This window comes from Rutidosis leptorrhynchoides, chromosome 2 (assembly GCF_046630445.1).
Source record: "Rutidosis leptorrhynchoides isolate AG116_Rl617_1_P2 chromosome 2, CSIRO_AGI_Rlap_v1, whole genome shotgun sequence".
NCBI classification, from domain to species: Eukaryota; Viridiplantae; Streptophyta; class Magnoliopsida; order Asterales; family Asteraceae; genus Rutidosis; species Rutidosis leptorrhynchoides.
Window position 1 is genome coordinate 539,214,736 of NC_092334.1, and position 27,205 is coordinate 539,241,940.

At 35.1% G+C, this 27,205-nt stretch overlaps 1 non-coding gene across 1 annotated transcript; it reads right to left on the reverse strand.

The window, feature by feature from the left end:
- Positions 1 to 22,797: 22,797 nt before the first annotated feature.
- LOC139894828 (small nucleolar RNA R71) lies at positions 22,798 to 22,904 on the reverse strand. Its single transcript, XR_011775308.1, has one exon. It is a non-coding gene; the product is annotated as a small nucleolar RNA R71 (small nucleolar RNA).
- Positions 22,905 to 27,205: the final 4,301 nt, after the last annotated feature.

Sequence of the window (27,205 nt, forward strand, 5' to 3'; positions counted from 1 at the left end):
CAAAGGACAATTAACCCATGAGAATAAACTAAAAACAACGCGTCGAACATCATGATTACGGAAGTTTAAATAAGCATAATTCCTTTATTTCATATTTAATTGCACTTTTAATTATCGCACTTTTATTTATTGTCATTGTATTTAATTGCACTTTTAATTATCGTACTTTTATTATTATTGCACTTTTATTTATCGCACTTTTATTTATCGCAATTTCATTATCGTTATTTAATTTACGCTTTAATTTAAGTTATATTTATTTTTTATATTTTACATTAGGTTTTAACTGCGACTAAAGTTTTAAAATCGACAAACTGGTCATTAAACAGTAAAAACCCCCTTTTATAATAATAATACTACTTATATATATTTTTTTATTTTTACAATTATAAGTTAAAAATATAGAGTTAAACTTGGCTAAGTTCCCTGTGGAACGAACCGGACTTATTAAAAACTATACTACTGTACGATTAGGTACACTGCCTATAAGTGTTGTAGCAAGGTTTAGGTATATCCATTCTATAAATAAATAAATATCTTGTGTAAAATTGTATCATATTTAATAGTATTTTGTAGCAAAAATATAACTATTTCCTAGTACGCCTCGCACACATCAAGTATTTTTGGCGCCGCTGCCGGGGACACTAAAACGCCGAAAGCGCGACGCTATATATATAAAAAAAATCTATATATTTGTTGTTAAGAGTTGTTAAAAATTTATAAAAGTATTTTTATTTTAGTTTTTAAAATTAAATTTATATTTAAGTTATTTATATTTTATTTAATCTAAAACAGAAAAAAAATAGTAAAAACACGAGGCCCGGTACTGTAGCAGCCCAACTTTGGCCCGAAACCCTAGCCCATGCGATCGCATAAACCCGAAGGCAAAAATCCATGCGACCGCATGAACGTTTCTGACACGCCACATTTGACTTCCTGCTGCAATAATTACGTAATTATTATTATTATTATATATTTAAAACCCTAATTAGGGTTATATTTAATAATAATTTGTTTAAGTTTTATTTAATTTGTATTTTTAGTTTAATTAGTTTTTATAAATTATAAAATTAATACTTTTATAAAATAAATAATATAAAAATAATATTTTTATAAAAATTGTACTTTTTACAACTTTAAGTATATTGTTATATTTTGTATCTTTTTATTTGTTTTAGCGTAATTTTTGTATTTTTCGCTCGTAATTAGTTTTAAGTCATAGCTTTTGCCATAGTTATTTTTATTTCTAGATTTTTAGACTTTGCCGTAAAATCCCTTAAGTGCTTTTTCTTTAGACTAAGATTTAAGTGCTTTAGAATTTTGCGACGCCGTTTTAAGTTTTTAGTACCTTTTTAAGTTATTGCCATTTGGGATATAGTTTTTCTTTTAAGCTTTAATATCTTTAGACGCAACTTTTAATTCTTAGTTTTTAGTTCCTTTTAAGTTTCGACGCGTTCCGTTTTTTTTATTATTTTTCGACCTTTTATTTTTTGACGTTTTTCCGACGCGCTTTTTTTTTCTTTCTTATTTTTCGTCGCTCTAGTTTTTAGGACATAGAATTTTCTATTTCTTCTCTAAAATTTCTTTAAATTTCAACGAAAAATTATTTTAAGCAGTTAAATTGATAGACATCCAAATTTTCTGTTTCGTAGTAATAGTTGGATTTGTTAGTGGCTGAGTTGTGAGCTTCCAATTTAAAGGGTTCTGGCTCCCTGCTGCATCTATTGGCTATTCGAAACGTGGGCAAAAGCAAAAAAGTCTATTAATTTGATAACTTATATAATTTTTATTTTTATAACTAATAGGATATTCAGTGAATGCACCGAGCAAAACGTTCACCACCTTTTGTACGTTCACCACCTGTAACTCGATCAAGACATCTAGCCAATATTTTCGTCGTTGATTTTTCTTTAGAAACACCGTCTAGTCGACCAAGTACTCCAATTCAAATTTCCGATAATCCATTTTTTGAACCCGACCTCACAATTGAGAATCCGGAGGATATTCAGGGACAATTCAGAGATCCTGAACCATTAATCTTTCCTCCGGAACCACCAATCATTCAAACAGAGATTGTAGAGGAACCAACCATTAAATCAGAATCCTCTAGTGATTCAGATTCAACAAATTCAATTATGGAGAATCTGGAACCTCTAAGTATGGAAGACCGAATGCGAGCTAAACGCACTGGCCAAGGTCACGCAATTACTCAACCAGACATTAATGCGCCAGATTATGAAATTAAAGGACAAATTCTACACATGGTAACTAATCAATGCCAATTTAGTGGTGCGCCAAAGGAAGATCCAAATGAACATCTTCGTACCTTTAATAGGATCTGTACTGTAACATCCCGCATTTTTCCATTAAATTATTTTAACGCCCATCTTTTTATTTTAATAATATCCTCAGTATCTCGATTCGTATCCTCCATTAGCTAACATTCTTAAAATATTTTCGTTATTGGATTATAACATCTCTCGTACTCTCGTGTAATTCAAAATAATTCGTTTGGTTAATTCACGCACCCGCACCCGAACTAGAGGGACTAAACTTGCAAAGAGGCCAAAGATTTGACTAGGTCAACTAGTCAAACCTTCAACCTCCTCCTCTCATTTTCTCCCTTTCTCTCTTTTCATACTTCCATTTTTCCTCTCAAGAACTCAAACAAGATTCATCATCTAATTTCGGATTTGGAGGCTAACATCAAAACAAATTACATATTTGGAATCCTCTCTTCATCCTCTTCGACTTGATACCAATTTCATCTCATTTGGGTAACTTTCTAAAATCACTAGATTTTGTGTTCTTGATGTTTTTGAATTATAAAAGTGTTAATTAGTGTCTATGGCTCGTGTATAACATGAATATATGTTTTGTTTGTTCGATTTGTTGATTTGAGTAACTAGCTTGAACACTTGAAAATGGGTTTGCTTAATCTTTGATTTTGGAAGATTAAATGTTGTTAAATTGTTAAAGTTCATGTTTTAATTGTGTTACTAGTATCACTAGCTTCGTTTTGATGCGTAGGTTGATTAAGAAAACTTCAAATACATGATTTGTGATTTTTGTGAATTTTGATTAGGGTTTGATGAACTTGAAATGAACTTTTGATACTTTGGATGCCATGAAATGTTGTTAGTAAGTGTTTAGTTGTATTGCATGAGTAATTACCTTCGAAACGGCATATCATATGTGTGGATTGGATTCCCGAATCATGTAATGCATTTCAAGAACTTGAAACTTTGAAAATGGACCTTGAATGACCACTTGGTGAGAAATCGATTATTGTAAATGATGTTTTCGCTTGATGAAAAGTAGTTAGTTGTGTTCCTTGTCAAAATACCTTTCTGATGATATAAGATACATGTTTTGGTTGTTTGCGGGTCGCTACAAGTGGTATCAGAGCGTTGGTTGTAGGGATTTAGAGTTCATTAGTGTCGACCCCGAGTCATAGGGTACATTAGTGAATCTAGACTACAACCGGCATATAGACTGAGGTAGGAACTACTTGACTATTTGTGCATTATACTCGAACTCTCCTATCATATCTAACTCTTATTCGATTTTGATATCACGTTGTTAAATTTGATTGACACGCCACCTTGACTTTATGAAGTAATGTTAAATGCACATGTGAATCAGGGTAATATAATTTCCGGGATTATATTACGGTGGTTCACATGGACGTTCCGACATTATGACATAAAGAATTTAAGGCGGGTTAAGGAAATTTTCTCTTTATCCTTATTCCATATCACGGTTGGTATTATTGAGAATACTAACCAACGATATTCTTGTGTCTTGAAGGAACAATGGCTCGTCGACGCGCTCCTCTCGAAACTCCCGAACAAGCTATACAACGAATGATAGCCACCGCCGTGGATGCGGCCATGGCCGGTCACTCTTCCAACAACAATAACAATAACAACAATCACAACAACAACAACAATGGAGCCGGTAATTCAAACGAAGGGTGCTTCTATAAGAACTTCATGGGGTGCAAACCTCACACTTTTGATGGAACCGGGGGACCGGTCATGCTCACCCGATGGTTTGAGCAAACAGAAGCCGTCTTTAGCATAAGCGGTTCTCGGGACCAAGACAAGGTCAGATTTTCCACTCACACCTTCGCCGGTATCGCTCTCACATGGTGGAATACGTATGTACAATCGGTGGGTATCCACGAAGCCCACGCTCACTCTTGGGTCGACTTAAGAGGAAAGATGATCACCGAATACTTCCCGCGCGAAGAGACCCGCAAGCTTGAACACGAGCTAAGAACTTTAAAAGCGGTCGGGAATGACCTAAAGGCCTATAATCAACGATTTTCTGAGCTAGCCTTGATGTGCCCAAATCTCGTGAGTACCGAGTCTCTAAGGGTTGAGCTGTACATGGATGGTCTTCCTAAGAGCATCAAACAAGGAGTAATGTCATCCAAACCCGCTAATCACCAAGAGGCTTTGAATATGGCCCGCCAATTGATCGAAACGGTGGACGAAATTGAGGTGTCGGCATATAAAGCCGAGGATAATGTAGTGACCCGAACTTTTCCATGTTTATATATATTAATTGAGATTGATATTTACATGATTAAATGTTTCCAACATGTTAAACAATCAAACTTGTTAAGACTTGATTAATTGAACTATGTTTCATATAGACAATTGACCACCCAAGTTGACCGGTGATTCACGAACGTTAAAACTTGTAAAAACTATATGATGACATATATATGGATATATATATAGTTAACATGATACTATGATAAGTAAACATATCATTAAGTATATTAACAATGAACTACATATATAAAAACAAGACTACTAACTTAATGATTTTTAAACGAGACATATATGTAACGATTATCGTTGTAAAGACATTTAATGTATATATATCATATTAAGAGATATTCATACATGATAATATCATGATAATATAATAATTTAAAATCTCATTTGATATTATAAACATTGGGTTAACAACATTTAACAAGATCGTTAACCTAAAGGTTTCAAAACAACACTTACATGTAACGACTAACGATGACTTAACGACTCAGTTAAAATGTATATACATGTAGTGTTTTAATATGTATTTATACACTTTTGAAAGACTTCAATACACTTATCAAAATACTTCTACTTAACAAAAATGCTTACAATTACATCCTCGTTCAGTTTCATCAACAATTCTACTCGTATGCACCCGTATTCGTACTCGTACAATACACAGCTTTTAGATGTATGTACTATTGGTATATACACTCCAATGATCAGCTCTTAGCAGCCCATGTGAGTCACCTAACACATGTGGGAACCATCATTTGGCAACTAGCATGAAATATCTCATAAAATTACAAAAATATGAGTAATCATTCATGACTTATTTACATGAAAACAAAATTACATATCCTTTATATCTAATCCATACACCAACGACCAAAAACACCTACAAACACTTTCATTCTTCAATTTTCTTCATCTAATTGATCTCTCTCAAGTTCTATCTTCAAGTTCTAAGTGTTCTTCATAAATTCCAAAAGTTCTAGTTTCATAAAATCAAGAATACTTTCAAGTTTGCTAGCTCACTTCCAATCTTGTAAGGTGATCATCCAACCTCAAGAAATCTTTGTTTCTTACAGTAGGTTATCATTCTAATACAAGGTAATAATCATATTCAAACTTTGGTTCAATTTCTATAACTATAACAATCTTATTTCAAGTGATGATCTTACTTGAACTTGTTTTCGTGTCATGATTCTGCTTCAAGAACTTCGAGCCATCCAAGGATCCATTGAAGCTAGATCCATTTTTCTCTTTTCCAGTAGGTTCATCCAAGGAACTTAAGGTAGTAATGATGTTTATAACATCATTCGATTCATACATATAAAGCTATCTTATTCGAAGGTTTAAACTTGTAATCACTAGAACATAGTTTAGTTAATTCTAAACTTGTTCGCAAACAAAAGTTAATCCTTCTAACTTGACTTTTAAAATCAACTAAACACATGTTCTATATCTATATGATATGCTAACTTAATGATTTAAAACCTGGAAACACGAAAAATACCGTAAAACCGGATTTACGCCGTCGTAGTAACACCGCGGGCTGTTTTGGGTTAGTTAATTAAAAACTATGATAAACTTTGATTTAAAAGTTGTTATTATGAGAAAATGATTTTTATTATGAACATGAAACTATATTCAAAAATTATGGTTAAACTCAAAGTGGAAGTATGTTTTCTAAAATGGTCATCTAGACGTCGTTCTTTCGACTGAAATGACTACCTTTACAAAAACGACTTGTAACTTATTTTTCCGACAATAAACCTATACTTTTCTATTTAGATTCATAAAATAGAGTTCAATATGAAACCATAGCAATTTGATTCACTCAAAACGGATTTAAAATGAAGAAGTTATGGGTAAAACAAGATTGGATAATTTTTCTCATTTTAGCTACGTGAAAATTGGTAACAAATCTATTCCAACCATAACTTAATCAACTTGTATTGTATATTATGTAATCTTGAGATACCATAGACACGTATACAATGTTTCGACCTATCATGTCGACACATCTATATATATTTCGGAACAACCATAGACACTCTATATGTGAATGTTGGAGTTAGCTATACAGGGTTGAGGTTGATTCCAAAATATATATAGTTTGAGTTGTGATCAATACTGAGATACGTATACACTGGGTCGTGGATTGATTCAAGATAATATTTATCGATTTATTTCTGTACATCTAACTGTGGACAACTAGTTGTAGGTTACTAACGAGGACAGCTGACTTAATAAACTTAAAACATCAAAATATATTAAAACTGTTGTAAATATATTTTGAACATACTTTGATATATATATATATATGTATATATTGTTATAGGTTCGTGAATCAACCAGTGGCCAAGTCTTACTTCCCGACGAAGTAAAAATCTGTGAAAGTGAGTTATAGTCCCACTTTTAAAATCTAATATTTTTGGGATGAGAATACATGAAGGTTTTATAAATGATTTACAAAATAGACACAAGTACGTGAAACTACATTCTATGGTTGAATTATCGAAATCGAATATGCCCCTTTTTATTAAGTCTGGTAATCTAAGAATTAGGGAACAGACACCCTAATTGACGCGAATCCTAAAGATAGATCTATTGGGCCTAACAAACCCCATCCAAAGTACCAGATGCTTTAGTACTTCGAAATTTATATCATATCCGAAGGGTGTCCCGGAATGATGGGGATATTCTTATATATGCATCTTGTTAATGTCGGTTACCAGGTGCTCACCATATGAATGATTTTTATCTCTATGTATGGGATGTGTATTGAAATATGAAATCTTGTGGTCTATTGTTACGATTTGATATATATGAATGCAGTCTTTGAAAAACGTCTCATATAGAGGTCAAAACCTCGCAACGAAATCAATTAATATGGAATGTTTTTAATCAATAAGAACGGGACATTTCAGTTGGTATCCGAGCGTTGGTCTTAGAGAACCAGAATTTTGCATTAGTGTGTCTTATCGAGTTTGTTAGGATGCATTAGTGAGTCTGGACTTCGACCGTGTTTACTTGAATAATGATTGCTTAACAAATTTTGTTGGAAACTATATATTTTTAACATGTGAATATTATGTGATATATTAATCTCTTAACGCGTTTGATATTATGTGATAGATGTCTACCTCTAGAACAAGTCCCATTGACTCACCTAATAATAATGAAGAGTCAAATGTAAATTGGAATGATTCGTGGACTGATTCACAAGTTCCCGAAGAGGAACCGGAAGAAGAGTCGGAACCGGAAGAAGAATCGGAACCGGAAGAAGAATCGGAACTAGATGAAGAAATAGAACCGGTGGGGGAAATAATAAAACGGTTAAGTAAAAGAAAATCCTCAACCAACCGACCAAGGTTAATTATGGTCAATGGTGTTTCCGCTAAGGAAGCAAAAAATTGGGAGGATTACCAATTCTCCGATGAATCGGATTCTGACGAGAATTCCGATGATGTTATAGAAATTACCCCAACTGAATTTAAAAAGGCAAAAGAAAATAATAAGGGAAAGGGCATAAAAATAGAGAAATCTAATTCCAACCCCGATGAACTTTATATGTATCGTCAACCCCCGAAGTCCTTAAGTTGTAACAATGACCCGGGAACCTCTAAACCACCAGGTTTTTCTAAACCAATGTGGAAAATAACGGCTCGTATTAGGGGAACATCATATATCCCTAGAAACTTGGCAAAACGAACCAAAACCGAAGAAGAAGAAACAAGCGAGTCGGAATAAGATAGTTGTATTCATGTGGTGTAATATATGTAATATAGTGTGCTTATGCTTTATGATATATGTAAAAATTGCTTGTATTAATAAGTATTTTTTTTATGAATCTAACTCTTGTCTATTTTACAGTATAAAAACACAAAATGGATAGACAACCCAATATTTTAAGAGACCTACCCGGAGACATGATTGATGAAATCTTGTCTAGAGTCGGTCAGAATTCTTCGGCACAACTATTTAAGGCGAGATCAGTTTGTAAGACATTCGAAGAACGTTCCAAGAATGCCTTGGTTTATAAAAGGCTTTCGTTCGGAAGATGGGGAATATCACATTGGGAAATCCATAAGTTACGATGTGTTTACTTTGACGGATATATTGCGGGGAACCCAAATGCTATTTTACGCAACGGGTTAAGAAATTATTTTGACTCATTATATCCGAATATAGGACTTCGTGATTTAGAAAAAGCGGCTAACATGCAACATAAAGAAGCATGTTATGCTTACGGGTTAGAAATGTTCGCTTCTCACCAAAGTGAGAACAAGAACATCGGGCTACAACTATTAAACAAAACGTTCCCACAAGTGACGGAGTCGGTAATTGGGGTAAGAAATGAGGTTTTTAGGTTATTACGAGACTGTTGGTCATTACGTAACCCTCGTCCCTTTGATGACGTTACAACACGCTGTCGTATCAACGGCCATAACGGTTATGTTCCACAAGACCAAGGATGGGAAGTAGTCCTAGTAAAACCAGAATGCATGACTTGTTTCTGGACGTATGAATTACGTGTCTTTATTGCCTTTGCTGAACGACTTGTGTATTAGCTAGAATTATCTTCACAACTATCTTGTATCAAAGTTATTGTGTGCTATATTTCATGCTTTATGTAAAATAAGCGGTATTGTAAGTTTGTAAAATATTGTATAAAAGTTTGAACGCGAAATATTATTATAATCAGTTTTTCATATAGAATTGTAGTAGTTGAATTGTATATTAGCTACTAAGTATGAACTTAACGGGTAGGTACTACCCGAATTTAAACTTATAAAACGCTAATATGAAGAAAAAGCTTTTATAAATGAGTTCATATTATGCTACGAAATACTATTAACTACTCTTAATATTCTGTATGATTAACTTGTTCCATTTGACTATTTTGAAGGAAATGGCACCGACTACTCGACACACCGTGAATATGAATGAAGAGGAATTCCGTACTTTTCTAGCTTCAAACATAGCCGCAGTACAGGCTGCGCTACATACCAACAATAACCTTGGATCTAGCAGTACAGGAAATCGTGTAGGATGCACCTACAAAGAATTCACTGCTTGCAAACCTTTGGAATTTGATGGAACCGAAGGACCGATCGGGTTGAAACGGTGGACCGAGAAGGTCGAATCGGTGTTTGCCATAAGTAAGTGTACTGAAGAGGATAAAGTGAAGTACGCTACGCATACCTTCACAGGTTCTGCGTTAACATGGTGGAATACCTATCTAGAGCAAGTGGGACAAGACGATGCGTACGCACTACCGTGGTCAGCATTCAAGCACTTGATGAACGAGAAGTACCGTCCCAGAACCGAGGTCAATAAGCTCAAGACAGAACTTAGAGGGTTACGAACCCAAGGATTTAATATTACCACGTACGAAAGACGATTCACAGAATTGTGCCTATTGTGTCCGGGAGCATTCGAAGATGAGGAAGAGAAGATCGATGCATTTGTGAAAGGATTACCGGAAAGAATCCAAGAAGATATAAGTTCACACGAGCCCGCCTCCATACAACAGGCATGTAGAATGGCTCACAAACTAGTGAACCAGATTGAAGAAAGAATTAAAGAACAGACTGCTGAAGAGGCCAATGTGAAGCAAGTCAAAAGAAAGTGGGAGGAAAACGGTGATAAGAATCACCAATACAACAACAACAGCAATTACAACAATAATCGCAACAATTATCCCAACAATCGCAACATCAATCGCAACTACAACAAACGACCCAACAACAACAACAACAACAACAGCAACAGCAACTACAACAATCATCCCAACAACAATAATAACCGCAACAACAACGACAACAATCAGAAGCAGCTATGCCAAAGGTGTGAAAAGTTTCACTCGGGGTTCTGCACCAAATTTTGCAACAAGTGTAAAAGAAATGGTCATAGCGCGGCGAAGTGTGAGGTCTACGGACCAGGGGTTAATAGAACGAAAGGAACAAATGGTGTCGGAACGAGTAATGGCAGAGCAAGTAGTGTCGGAGCAAGTTATGCCAATGTAGTTTGTTATAAATGTGGAAAACCGGGCCACATTATTAGAAATTGCCCGAACCAGGAAAACACGAATGGACAAGGCCGCGGAAGAGTTTTCAATATTAATGCGGCAGAGGCACAGGAAGACCCGGAGCTTGTTACGGGTACGTTTCTTATTGACAATAAATCTGCTTACGTTTTATTTGATTCGGGTGCGGATAGAAGCTATATGAGTAGAGATTTTTGTGCTAAATTAAGTTTTCCATTGACGCCTTTGGATAGTAAATTTTTACTCGAATTAGCAAATGGTAAATTAATTTCAGCAGATAATATATGTCGGAATCGAGAAATTAAACTGGTTAGCGAAACATTTAAGATTGATTTGATACCAGTAGAGTTAGGGAGTTTTGATGTGATAATCAGTATGGACTGGTTGAAAGAAGTGAAAGCAGAGATCGTTTGTTACAAAAATGCAATTCGCATTATACGAGAAAAAGGAAAACCCTTAATGGTGTACGGAGAAAAGGGCAACACGAAGCTACATCTTATTAGTAATTTGAAGGCACAAAAACTAATAAGAAAAGGTTGCTATGTTGTTCTAGCACACGTCGAGAAAGTACAAACTGAAGAAAAGAGCATCAATGATGTTCCCATTGCAAAAGAATTTCCCGATGTATTTCCGAAAGAATTACCGGGATTACCCCCACATCGATCCGTTGAATTTCAAATAGATCTTGTACCAGGAGCTGCACCAATAGCTCGTGCTCCTTACAGACTCGCACCCAGCGAGATGAAAGAACTGCAAAGCCAATTACAAGAACTTTTAGAGCGTGGTTTCATTCGACCAAGCACATCACCGTGGGGAGCTCCTGTTTTGTTTGTCAAGAAGAAAGATGGTACATTCAGGTTGTGTATCGACTACCGAGAGTTGAACAAACTTACCATCAAAAACCGCTACCCACTACCGAGAATCGATGACTTATTTGATCAACTACAAGGCTCGTCTGTTTATTCAAAGATTGACTTACGTTCCGGGTATCATCAAATGCGGGTGAAAGAAGATGATATTCCAAAGACTGCTTTCAGAACACGTTACGGTCATTACGAGTTTATGGTCATGCCGTTTGGTTTAACTAATGCACCAGCTGTGTTCATGGACCTTATGAACCGAGTGTGTGGACCATACCTTGACAAGTTTGTCATTGTTTTCATTGATGACATACTTATTTACTCAAAGAATGACCAAGAACACGGTGAACATTTGAGAAAGGTGTTAGAAGTATTGAGGAAGGAAAAATTGTACGCTAAGTTTTCAAAGTGTGCATTTTGGTTAGAAGAAGTTCAATTCCTCGGTCACATAGTGAACAAAGACGGTATTAAGGTGGATCCGGCAAAGATAGAAACTGTTGAAAAGTGGGAAACCCCAAAAACTCCGAAACACATACGCCAGTTTTTAGGACTAGCTGGTTACTACAGAAGGTTCATCCAAGACTTTTCCAGAATAGCAAAACCCTTGACTGCATTAACGCATAAAGGGAAGAAATTTGAATGGAATGATGAACAAGAGAAAGCGTTTCAGTTATTGAAGAAAAAGCTAACTACGGCACCTATATTGTCATTGCCTGAAGGGAATGATGATTTTGTGATTTATTGTGACGCATCAAAGCAAGGTCTCGGTTGTGTATTAATGCAACGAACGAAGGTGATTGCTTATGCGTCTAAACAATTAAAGATTCACGAACAAAATTATACGACGCATGATTTGGAATTAGGCGCGGTTGTTTTTGCATTAAAGACTTGGAGGCACTACTTATATGGGGTCAAAAGTATTATATATACCGACCACAAAAGTCTTCAACACATATTTAATCAGAAACAACTGAATATGAGGCAGCGTAGGTGGATTGAATTATTGAATGATTACGACTTTGAGATTCGTTACCACCCGGGGAAGGCAAATGTGGTAGCCGATGCCTTGAGCAGGAAGGACAGAGAACCCATTCGAGTAAAATCTATGAATATAATGATTCATAATAACCTTACTACTCAAATAAAGGAGGCGCAACAAGGAGTTTTAAAAGAGGGAAATTTAAAGGATGAAATACCCAAAGGATCGGAGAAGCATCTTAATATTCAGGAAGACGGAACCCGGTATAGGGCTGAAAGGATTTGGGTACCAAAATTTGGAGATATGAGAGAAATGGTACTTAGAGAAGCTCATAAAACCAGATACTCAATACATCCTGGAACGGGGAAGATGTACAAGGATCTCAAGAAACATTTTTGGTGGTCGGGTATGAAAGCCGATATTGCTAAATACGTAGGAGAATGTTTGACGTGTTCTAAGGTCAAAGCTGAGCATCAGAAACCATCAGGTCTACTTCAACAACCCGAAATCCCGGAATGGAAATGGGAAAACATTACCATGGATTTCATCACTAAATTGCCAAGGACTGCAAGTGGTTTTGATACTATTTGGGTAATAGTTGATCGTCTCACCAAATCAGCACACTTCTTGCCAATAAGAGAAGATGACAAGATGGAGAAGTTAGCACAACTGTATTTGAAGGAAGTCATCTCCAGACATGGAATACCAATCTCTATTATCTCTGATAGGGATGGCAGATTTATTTCAAGATTCTGGCAGACATTACAGCAAGCATTAGGAACTCGTCTAGACATGAGTACTGCATATCATCCACAAACTGATGGGCAGAGCGAAAGGACGATACAAATGCTTGAAGACATGCTACGAGCATGTGTTATTGATTTCGGAAACAGTTGGGATCGACATCTACCATTAGCAGAATTTTCCTACAACAACGGCTACCATTCAAGCATTGAGATGGCGCCGTTTGAAGCACTTTATGGTAGAAAGTGCAGGTCTCCGATTTGTTGGAGTGAAGTGGGGGATAGACAGATTACGGGTCCGGAGATTATACAAGAAACTACCGAGAAGATCATCCAAATTCAACAACGGTTGAAAACCGCCCAAAGTCGACAAAAGAGCTACGCTGACATTAAAAGAAAAGATATAGAATTTGAAATTGGAGAGATGGTCATGCTTAAAGTTGCACCTTGGAAAGGCGTTGTTCGATTTGGTAAACGAGGGAAATTAAATCCAAGGTATATTGGACCATTCAAGATTATTGATCGTGTCGGACCAGTAGCTTACCGACTTGAGTTACCTCAACAACTCGCGGCTGTACATAACACTTTCCACGTCTCAAATTTGAAGAAATGTTTTGCTAAAGAAGATCTCACTATTCCGTTAGATGAAATCCAAATCAACGAAAAACTTCAATTCATCGAAGAACCCGTAGAAATAATGGATCGTGAGGTTAAAAGACTTAAGCAAAACAAGATACCAATTGTTAAGGTTCGATGGAATGCTTGTAGAGGACCCGAGTTCACCTGGGAGCATGAAGATCAGATGAAGAAGAAATACCCGCATCTATTTCCAGAAGATTCGTCAACACCTTCAACAGCTTAAAATTTCGGGACGAAATTTATTTAACGGGTAGGTACTGTAGTGACCCGAACTTTTCCATGTTTATATATATTAATTGAGATTGATATTTACATGATTAAATGTTTCCAACATGTTAAACAATCAAACTTGTTAAGACTTGATTAATTGAACTATGTTTCATATAGACAATTGACCACCCAAGTTGACCGGTGATTCACGAACGTTAAAACTTGTAAAAACTATATGATGACATATATATGGATATATATATAGTTAACATGATACTATGATAAGTAAACATATCATTAAGTATATTAACAATGAACTACATATGTAAAAACAAGACTACTAACTTAATGATTTTTAAACGAGACATATATGTAACGATTATCGTTGTAAAGACATTTAATGTATATATACCATATTAAGAGATATTCATACATGATAATATCATGATAATATAATAATTTAAAATCTCATTTGATATTATAAACATTGGGTTAACAACATTTAACAAGATCGTTAACCTAAAGGTTTCAAAACAACACTTACATGTAACGACTAACGATGACTTAACGACTCAGTTAAAATGTATATACATGTAGTGTTTTAATATGTATTTATACACTTTTGAAAGACTTCAATACACTTATCAAAATACTTCTACTTAACAAAAATGCTTACAATTACATCCTCGTTCAGTTTCATCAACAATTCTACTCGTATGCACCCGTATTCGTACTCGTACAATACACAGCTTTTAGATGTATGTACTATTGGTATATACACTCCAATGATCAGCTCTTAGCAGCCCATGTGAGTCACCTAACACATGTGGGAACCATCATTTGGCAACTAGCATGAAATATCTCATAAAATTACAAAAATATGAGTAATCATTCATGACTTATTTACATGAAAACAAAATTACATATCCTTTATATCTAATCCATACACCAACGACCAAAAACACCTACAAACACTTTCATTCTTCAATTTTCTTCATCTAATTGATCTCTCTCAAGTTCTATCTTCAAGTTCTAAGTGTTCTTCATAAATTCCAAAAGTTCTAGTTTCATAAAATCAAGAATACTTTCAAGTTTGCTAGCTCACTTCCAATCTTGTAAGGTGATCATCCAACCTCAAGAAATCTTTGTTTCTTACAGTAGGTTATCATTCTAATACAAGGTAATAATCATATTCAAACTTTGGTTCAATTTCTATAACTATAACAATCTTATTTCAAGTGATGATCTTACTTGAACTTGTTTTCGTGTCATGATTCTGCTTCAAGAACTTCGAGCCATCCAAGGATCCATTGAAGCTAGATCCATTTTTCTCTTTTCCAGTAGGTTCATCCAAGGAACTTAAGGTAGTAATGATGTTCATAACATCATTCGATTCATACATATAAAGCTATCTTATTCGAAGGTTTAAACTTGTAATCACTAGAACATAGTTTAGTTAATTCTAAACTTGTTCGCAAACAAAAGTTAATCCTTCTAACTTGACTTTTAAAATCAACTAAACACATGTTCTATATCTATATGATATGCTAACTTAATGATTTAAAACCTGGAAACACGAAAAATACCGTAAAACCGGATTTACGCCGTCGTAGTAACACCGCGGGCTGTTTTGGGTTAGTTAATTAAAAACTATGATAAACTTTGATTTAAAAGTTGTTATTATGAGAAAATGATTTTTATTATGAACATGAAACTATATTCAAAAATTATGGTTAAACTCAAAGTGGAAGTATGTTTTCTAAAATGGTCATCTAGACGTCGTTCTTTCGACTGAAATGACTACCTTTACAAAAACGACTTGTAACTTATTTTTCCGACTATAAACCTATACTTTTCTGTTTAGATTCATAAAATAGAGTTCAATATGAAACCATAGCAATTTGATTCACTCAAAACGGATTTAAAATGAAGAAGTTATGGGTAAAACAAGATTGGATAATTTTTCTCATTTTAGCTACGTGAAAATTGGTAACAAATCTATTCCAACCATAACTTAATCAACTTGTATTGTATATTATGTAATCTTGAGATACCATAGACACGTATACAATGTTTCGACCTATCATGTCGACACATCTATATATATTTCGGAACAACCATAGACACTCTATATGTGAATGTTGGAGTTAGCTATACAGGGTTGAGGTTGATTCCAAAATATATATAGTTTGAGTTGTGATCAATACTGAGATACGTATACACTGGGTCGTGGATTGATTCAAGATAATATTTATCGATTTATTTCTGTACATCTAACTGTGGACAACTAGTTGTAGGTTACTAACGAGGACAGCTGACTTAATAAACTTAAAACATCAAAATATATTAAAAGTGTTGTAAATATATTTTGAACATACTTTGATATATATATGTATATATTGTTATAGGTTCGTGAATCAACCAGTGGCCAAGTCTTACTTCCCGACGAAGTAAAAATCTGTGAAAGTGAGTTATAGTCCCACTTTTAAAATCTAATATTTTTGGGATGAGAATACATGCAGGTTTTATAAATGATTTACAAAATAGACACAAGTACGTGAAACTACATTCTATGGTTGAATTATCGAAATCGAATATGCCCCTTTTTATTAAGTCTGGTAATCTAAGAATTAGGGAACAGACACCCTAATTGACGCGAATCCTAAAGACAGATCTATCGGGCCCAACAAGCCCCATCCAAAGTACCGGATGCTTTAGTACTTCGAAATTTATATCATATCCGAAGGGTGTCCCGGAATGATGGGGATATTCTTATATATGCATCTTGTTAATGTCGGTTACCAGGTGTTCACCATATGAATGATTTTTATCTCTATGTATGGGATGTGTATTGAAATATGAAATCTTGTGGTCTATTATTATGATTTGATATATATAGGTTAAACCTATAACTCACAAACATTTTTGTTGACGTTTTAAGCATGTTTATTCTCAGGTGATTATTAAGAGCTTCCGCTGTAGCATACTTAAATAAGGACGAGATTTGGAGTCCATGCTTGTATGATATTGTGTAAAAACTGCATTCAAGAAACTTATTTTGTTGTAACATATTTGTATTGTAAACCATTATGTAATGGTCGTGTGTAAACAGGATATTTTAGATTATCATTATTTGATAATCTACGTAAAGCTTTTTAAAACCTTTATCTATGAAATAAAGGTTATAGTTTGTTTTAAAAATGAATGCAGTCTTTGAAAAACGTCTCATATAGAGGTCAAAACCTCGCAACGAAATCAATTAATATGGAACGTTTTTAATCAATAAGAACGGGACATTTCAGATAAGTCGGGTGGCAACAAAAGAAAATGGGAAGCCCCCGAATTGAGCAACTACAACAACAACCCCGCCAAGAAGCCTTTTACCTCCAACGACAAGAAAGGCTATGCCGGAAGTCTACCATCTTGCAACAAGTGCCACAAACATCATTATGGCGAATGTAGCAAACCATTTTGCAACAAATGCCGCAACCGTCATTATGGTGAATGTGGTAAGTTAACTTGCCACCGGTGCCAAGGAAGTGGTCATACGGCCAACGATTGTAGGAGCGTCGCCCCCGTCGCCCAAAAGGCGCCCAATGCACACCGGACGGGCGTTTGTTTCGAATGTGGCCAACCGGGTCATTTTAAGAATGCGTGCCCAGAGAAGAAGACAAACCCCAATACACGCGGCCGAGCTTTCAACATTAACACCGAGGAAGCCCGAGATGACAACTAGTCACGGGTACGTTTCTTCTCAACAACCCTTATATTTCATGTTTATTCAATTCGGGTACCGTTAGACGTTTTATAACCAAGGCCTTGACTCGTACTCTTTGCACACCACCATATCCCCTAGACACTACCTATGCCATTCAGGTGACCGACGGAAAACTATTACGTTAAACTTTTTGGGTGGAGAATTTGAATTTTGACTTGACACCTATAGAACTAGGGAACTCAAAACCTATTCGTTAAGAAGAAAATGATCCCTTACATGTGTATAGATTATCGTGAACTAAATAATTTTCGGTTAAGAACCGATATTCTCTTTCCCGTACCGATGACCTCTTGATCAATCACAAGAATTCCGTGTGTATTCCAAAATCGACCCCCATTCCGGTTATCTCCAAAACGGTTTTCAAAATTCGTTACGATAGTTATGAATTTCTTATAGTGTCGTTCAGTTTAACAAAGGCTTCCTCCGTATTCATGGGCCTGATGGGCCTGATGGGTCGCTACATATGTAAACTTATCTAGACAGATCTGTCATCATATTCATATGTGATGTTCTAACCTATTCAATTCAAGCAAAGAAGAAAACGAACAACATCTTTGTCTTACGCTTGAACTCTTGAGGAAAGAGCAACTCTATACCAAAATCTCCAAGTGTGAACTTTAGTTAAACAAAGTCCAATTTCTAGACCATGTTGTTAGTGGTCAGGGTATTACAATAAATCTCGCAATCGAAGCCACACGTAATCGGGAAACCCTCACGACTCTGACTTGTACTCGTAAAATCTTAGATCTCACCGATTATTACCGCAGATTCATTTTCGACTTTTTCTCGTGTTACTCGTCCTTTAACCCCGTTAACTCCCCCAAGAAAGGACTAAACCTCTCCGTGTCCGAACTTTTAACGCGATTATTCACCCCAACCTTACCAACTAAATTCATTTAACACAATGAAATTCAAATATGGAAATATTTCTACTCGAACGCCCGAAAGGCATACTCTCTCGACTCGAAATCAAGGAAACTGAAATTCGTTATTTTTGCACGAACGATTGGAATACTTAATTATGGATCCGATCAATCTTCTCATCACCACGTACCACGTTACATAACACTGTTATTTCACTATGACCGTCTGATATTACTGGGACCCAAGATAACACACAATCCAAGGATACTTCCTTTCTCTTTGACTTATCGTCCTCATGCTCCTGATACGGACAACTACTACTCAACCCCGAACTATACAACTATGTGTTCTATCTCGTTTTTCCACCAGGTCTCAACATTTGACCACTAGATGCGCGATATGGCTACCTCAGGATGTGAGCTCATCCTATTCTAAGTTCTCATTCCACTCCTGTCCTTTTGCTTGTACTTTTGTATAAGGAAACCTTTTATATACTTTCTCAATGGAGAGAGAGACTCATCATGTATTACTAGTATTCACCACGAGGGTGAATAGCCCTGAAAAATGTTCTCTGTAGCCGGTAAGGAACTTGTTCCAACAAACGTTTTCAAACCCTAACTAGCTTGCTCGAACATATCTTAATTCTATTCCAACACGATGTACCATTGTCGATTATCTCGGATCACAATACTCGTTTCACTTCTAGTGTTACAAGAAGCCTTAGAGACACGTTTAAACATGAGTACCATGTATCATCCACAACCAACGGACCAAACAAATGTACGTTTCACATCTTGGAAAGACATGTTACAAACATGTATTGTTGCCTTTAGTTGTCTCCTCTCACACAACAGTTACCATTCGTGTATTAACGCCGCACTTCCGAAACCCTATATGACCACAAATGTCATACCCCTATTCGTTGGACCAAAGCATGTGGCAAGCAAATCACCGGATCCGAACTCATTCAAGAAATAACAGTTGAGATCGTACAAGTCCGAGAAGGACTCAAGACGACTCGTAGTCGCCAAAAGGGCTATACCGATATTCGACGTAAACCTCTCGAATCCTAAGCCAGTAACCGTGTAATATTGAGAACTCGCACCTTGGGAAGGTGTAATCCGTTTCGGGAATCAGGGAAAGTTAAAATCGCGATATATTAATCCTTTTGAAACCTCGGGGCGTATTGGAACCGCTCCTACCGTTTAGAACTTTCGACTCAATTAAGTTTCCGTTTACCCTACGTTCCATGCAACAAACTTAGAGACGTGTCCTACGGAACAGGAACGTGCTACTCTCCTAGATAAACTTACTATTGATGGCAAACTCCCCTTCATGGGAAACTGGTTGAAATTGTGGATCGTAAAACCAAGTCTTAATACAAACTGAGATCTCGACTGTCAAAATTTGTGGGAATGTCCGAGGACGTATCTTCACTTATTCACAGCATTGACAACACTAGGTCTCGAGTAAGAAACCACGACTATTGCTTCCAACTAAATTTCGGGACGAAATTTCTTTTAAGGTGTGGGTAATGTAACATCCCGCATTTTTCCATTAAATTATTTTAACGCCCGTCTTTTTATTTTAATAATATCCTCAGTATCTCGATTCGTATCCTCCATTAGCTAACATTCTTAAAATATTTTCGTTATTGGATTATAACATCTCTCGTACTCTCGTGTAATTCAAAATAATTCGTTTGGTTAATTCACGCACCCGCACCCGAACTAGAGGGACTAAACTTGCAAAGAGGCCAAAGATTTGATTAGGTCAACTAGTCAAACCTTCAACCTCCTCCTCTCATTTTCTCCCTTTCTCTCTTTTCATACTTCCATTTTTCCTCTCAAGAACTCAAACAAGATTCATCATCTAATTTCGGATTTGGAGGCTAACATCAAAACAAATTACATATTTGGAATCCTCTCTTCATCCTCTTCGACTTGATACCAATTTCATCTCATTTGGGTAACTTTCTAAAATTACTAGATTTTGTGTTCTTGATGTTTTTGAATTATAAAAGTGTTAATTAGTGTCTATGGCTCGTGTATAACATGAATATATGTTTTGTTTGTTCGATTTGTTGATTTGAGTAACTAGCTTGAACACTTGAAAATGGGTTTGCTTAATCTTTGATTTTGGAAGATTAAATGTTGTTAAATTGTTAAAGTTCATGTTTTAATTGTGTTACTAGTATCACTAGCTTCGTTTTGATGCGTAGGTTGATTAAGAAAACTTCAAATACATGATTTGTGATTTTTGTGAATTTTGATTAGGGTTTGATGAACTTGAAATGAACTTTTGATACTTTGGATGCCATGAAATGTTGTTAGTAAGTGTTTAGTTGTATTGCATGAGTAATTACCTTCAAAACGGCATATCATATGTGTGGATTGGATTCCCGAATCATGTAATGCATTTCAAGAACTTGAAACTTTGAAAATGGACCTTGAATGACCACTTGGTGAGAAATCGGTTATTGTAAATGATGTTTTCGCTTGATGAAAAGTAGTTAGTTGTGTTCCTTGTCAAAATACCTTTCCGATGATATAAGATACATGTTTTGGTTGTTTGCGGGTCATAAATGGTGATTGTTTGAAGTTAGGTTCGTGCATAAAACTTAAAAACTGCCAGATTTCTCTGCACAGGTAATGGCGCGGCGCGCCATATACCCGCGCGGCGCGCCAATGTGGTCTGTCCAACTTTGTCGATTTTTGAATAATGTTTGCTATGCTACGCACCTCCGATTCACATGTAACTTGTTCTAACATGCTCATATATGATTTCTAAGCTTAGGAAAATAGTTCGGGACCCGACCCGACCCCATTGACTTTTTCGTTGACTTTGACCAAGTTTGACTTTTAGTCAAACTTAACAAAACACTTATGCAATCGTTCTAATCTTATTTTATACTTGATTCTTGCATGAAACTTGATAACGTGATTCACATGCTATTTATTCGAGTCGTAACGAGCCATAGGACTAATTGAGCACATTTCACCCGACCTTGTGTCGTAACCGGTAAATTGATACAACTTACTTGTTTAGGTCAAGGCTAAGAAACTTTCATGCACACGTTTACTTTGTGAAGTACTTTTATACTCGTGCACTCGAGGTGAGATCATAGTCCCACTTTTTCAACAACTTTTATATTTTTAAATCGTGGGCTGAGAAACATATACGTTACATACTTATATACATTTCATATGTATATATACCTTTCATACTTTTATACATCGAACACGAATACGAATACAAAGATACGGACGAGTTTGAACGAAAATCCTCAATTCAATTATCATTAATTACATCAGATGGTGTAAGCGAGACTATGTTGTGTGGATCCATACGGGTTTGACTAACCCTCATTCGGACGGTTCGCTACCGTTAAGCGAATGAAATATATTCTGGTACGGTGTATGTTCTAACACTTTTATGCTGAGGTAAATGATACGGTTAAGCTTTGATAATTGGGTGCTCGGTAAACAACAATACTTATGGAATTCAAACGATTCGGAAAATCGACTTATACTATAACTTGTGGTTCAACTTATTTTACTTACATACTCATTTACTAAACCTATGATTTCACCAACGTTTTCGTTGACAGATTCTTCTATGTTTTTCTCAGGTTTTGAATGCTTAAGTGATACATGCTTCCGCACTCTTTTGATACTTGCTTGGATGTCGAGTATACATGCATATTTGGAGCATCTTTTTGGCTACTTTTAAATTGTGTCGCATAGGTTTCAATTGTACGTTTAACATTGTAATGTAACTAGCCGTCGAACTTCTTTTGTAAACTTGAAACACCCTTTTACATTGAAATGAATGCGACATATTTTGGTCAAACGTTGTCTTAAAGACTTATGACCATGTAATGGGACCTACGTAGTCGACGCCGTCACTTGACGATTTGTCGGGGTCACTACATGTACTCTATTTAAAATTCGAGAAGTTGAGGATGAACAGATATATCTCATGTTATTTCCCTGGACTTTAAAGGGAGAAGCCAAAGATTGGTTAGAATCGTTACCTGAAGGGGCGATTGATACATGGGACGTTTTAGTTGAAAAATTTCTTAAACAATTCTTTCCGGCATCTAAAGCCGTGAGACTTAAAGGAGAAATTGTTACGTTCACGCAAAAGCCAAATGAAACTTTATATGAAGCGTGGACAAGATTTGGAAAGTTATTGAGAGGATGTCCGCAACATGGTTTAGACACTTGTCAAATAGTACAAATATTCTACCAAGGATGCGACATCACTACAAGAAAAGACATCGATATAGCAGCTGGTGGTTCCATTATGAAGAAAACCGCAACTGACGCTTACAAAATTATTGATAACACTGCTTCCCACTCACATGAGTGGCACCAAGAAAAAGATATCGTTAGATCATCTAAAGCAGCTAGAGCTGATTCTAGCCATGACTTCGATTCCATTTCTGCAAAGATAGATGCTGTCGAGAGACGAATGGAAAAGATGACTAAGGATATACACTCAATACGAATTAGTTGTGAGCAGTGTGGAGGACCACATTTGACAAAAGATTGTCTCAGTATTGAACTAACAATGGAACAAAGAGAGAATGTTTCATATCTGAACCAAAGGCCTGGAAATAATTATTAGAATAATTATCAACCGCCAAGACCAATCTACAATCAAAACCAGAACTATAACCGAAATGTTCCATACAACAACCAACAAGGTCCAAGCAATCAACAAGTATCCAACAATACTTACAATCAGCAAAGACCTATTTTTCAAAATAAACCACCACAAACCGATGATAAAAAGCCAAATTTAGAAGATATGATGTCAAAGCTAGTTGATTCTCAAATACAGTTTTTCACATCTCAGAAACAAACCAATGAACAAAATGCTCAAGCATTTAGAAATCAACAAGCTTCTATTCAAAATCTGGAACAAGAAGTGAGTAACCTAGCAAGGTTGATAGGTGAAAGAAAACCGGGAAGTTTACCTAGTGATACAAATGCTAACCCCCGGAATAAAACAGCTAAAGCCATTACCACAAGAAGTGGTGTTACACTTAAACCACCTGAAATACCTGTAATTTCTGATGAAGCTATTCATACTCCACAAGAACCACAACCTGAACAAGATAAGGAAAAAGAACCGGTAGTTGAAAAGGTAAATGAAGATAACACAGTTAAGGCTAAACCTTATGTTAAACCATACCAACCACCACTTCCTTACCCGAGTAAAATGAGAAAAGAAAGACTTGAAGCCGAGCAATCCAAATTCTTGGATATGTTTAAACAGATAAATGTAAATCTTTCTTTCATTGATGTGATTTCAGGAATGCCGAGATATGCTAAATTCTTGAAAAATCTAATCACAAATAGAAAGAAAATGGAAGAACTCTCGGCTGTTACTATGAATGCTAATTATTCTGCAGTGCTGTTGAATAAGATACCAGAAAATTATCTGATCCAGGAAGTTTCACAATTCCATATTTTCTGGGTAATCTTAGTTCAATAAAAGCATTGGCAGACTTAGGTGCTAGTATAAATTTAATGCCATATTCACTATACGCTAAACTAGACCTTGGAGAATTGAAACCAACACGAATAAGCATACAACTAGCAGATCGATCAGTAAAATATCCTAGAGGGATAATGGAGAACATGCTAGTTAAAGTTGGTACTTTAGTATTTTCAGTAGATTTTGTTATTTTGGACATGGAAGAAGATACTCGAGTTCCTCTCATATTAGGAAGACCATTCTTAAACACAGCTAAAGCAATAATAGACGTGTTTGGTAAGAAACTAACCCTAAGTATAGAGGACGAGAGTGTTACCTTTTCAGTGGATAGAGCCATGCAACAACCGCAATCTGTAGATGATACATGTTATTATATTCAAACTATAGATTCACATGCAGAATTGTTAGAAGAATTTCCAGAATTACAAGGAACAGGAGAATGTTCTTTAGGAGAAGGAACTGAACCAATTGATGAAACTGAAATGTTAGCTACACTTATGGCTAATAGATATGAACCAACAACAGAAGAAATTCAAATGCTAAAAGAGGAAGACAGATATCGATATAAATCATCGATAGAAGAACCACCGACATTAGAGTTAAAGCCACTTCCAAATCATTTAGAATACGCTTATTTACATGGTGAATCTGAATTACCTGTAATAATATCGTCTTCTCTTACTGAAAATGAAAAATCTCAACTCATTTCTATGCTAAAAGCTCATAAACCAGCTATTGCATGGAAGATTCATGATATTAAAGGAATAAGTCCGTCGTATTGCACACATAAAATCCTTATGGAAGAAGGTCATAAAACGTATGTGCAACGCCAACGAAGACTGATAATGCTAAAAATAAACATATATTTCATAGCATTATCCCTCAAGAAAGACAAGCTTTTAGTTGTAATTGTTCTATTTACAAGTGATATTCGTTTAAATATTAAAAGGTGAAGACAAAAGACAGATTCGACGAATTGAAGACGCAAACGATCAAAAAGCTAAAAAGTACAAAGTACAATCAAAGTGGTTCAAATTATTAGTGAGAAACGCCTCAAAATTACAAGAGTACAAGTCGCAAAACGCAAAATACAAGATATTAAATTGTATGCAAGGACGTTCGAAAATCCAGAACCGGGACCAGAGTCAACTCTCAACGCTCGACGCAACGGACTAAAAGTTACAAGTCAACTATGCACATAAATATAATATAAATATATTAAAACGTCGACAAGCTTGAAAACAAAAATATGTGAGCTGGTACCTACCTCCATGCGATCGCATGGCCTGTAGGCTTATTCTCCATGCGATCGCATGGGCCACTTTTTGTGGCCATATGCCTATAAATTCGCAGTTTGGTGATCGATTAAAACATCTATATATCTTTCCTCTATCTCTCACTCGTATAAAATATATATATGTATATATATATATATATATATATATATATATATATATATATATATATATATATATATTAAAATTTTAATTTTAATTTTAATTTTAATTCTAATAATAAGGGTATGTTAGCGAATGTTGTAAGGGTGTAAGTCGAAATTCTGTCCGTGTAACGCTACACTATTTTTAATCATTGTAAATTATGTTCAACCTTTTTAATTTAATGTCTCGTAGCTAAGTTATTATTATGCTTATTTAATGCCGAAGTAATCGTGATGTTGGGCTAAAATATTAAAACGGGGTAATTGGGCTTTGTACCATAATTGGAGTTTGGACAAAAGAACGACACTTGTGGAAATTAGACTATGGGCTATTAATGAGCTTTATATTTGTTTAATTAAATGATAGTTTGTTAATTTAATATAAAGATTTACAATTGGACGTACCTATAAATAACCATATACACTCGATCGGACACAATGGGCGGGATATTTATAAGTACTAATAATCGTTCATTTAACCGAACACGGGAATGGATTAATAGTTAATGGACTTATTAAAACAGGGGTGAATTATATACAAGGAAAATTGGTGTAATTATAGTTTAAGTCCCCAATTAGTTGGAATATTTGACTTCGGATATAAGGATAATTTGACGAGGACACTCGCACTTTATATTTATGACTGATGGACTGTTATGGACAAAAACCAGACGGACATATTGAATAATTCAGGACAAAGGACAATTAACCCATGGTAATAAACTAAAATCAACACGTCAAACATCATGATTACGAAAGTTTAAATAAGCATAATTCCTTTATTTTCATATTTAATTGCACTTTTAATTATCGCAATTTTATTTATCGCATTTTACTTTTTCGCACTTTAATTATCGTCATTTACTTTACGCTTTAAATTAAGTCTTTTATTTATTTAATATTTTACACTAGGTTTTAACTGCGACTAAAGTTTTAAAATCGACAAACCGGTCATTAAACGATAAAAATCCCCCTTTTATAATAATAATACTACTTATATATATTTATATATTTACAAATATAGTTTTTAAAAATATAGCGTTAAGCTGGGCTAAGTCTCCCTGTGGAACGAACTGGACTTACTAAAAACTACACTACTGTACTTAGGTACACTGCCCCTATAAGTGTTGTAGCAAGGTTTAGGTATATCCACTCTATAAATAAATAAATCACTTGTGTAAAATTGTATCGTATTTAATAGTATTTCCTTGTAAAAATTAATAGTATTTTATACCCCTTCGCTTTAACATCATGTATTTTTGGCGCCGCTGTCGGGGAAAGACAACGCTGAAAGCGCAACGCTATATAAAAAAAAAAATTTTTTACTAAGTTCTTTGTATAAAAAAAATATACGTTTTAAATATATAAAAAAATATACAAAAATATAAAAAGAAAAATAACAATACATATATATATATATATATATATATATATATATATATATATATATATATATATATATATATATATATATATATATATATATTTTAAGAGTTTGTTAAATATATATATAAAATTATAAAATATTTCTATTTCTATTTTTAGTTTTTAAAAATATAAGTTTTATTTAATTTA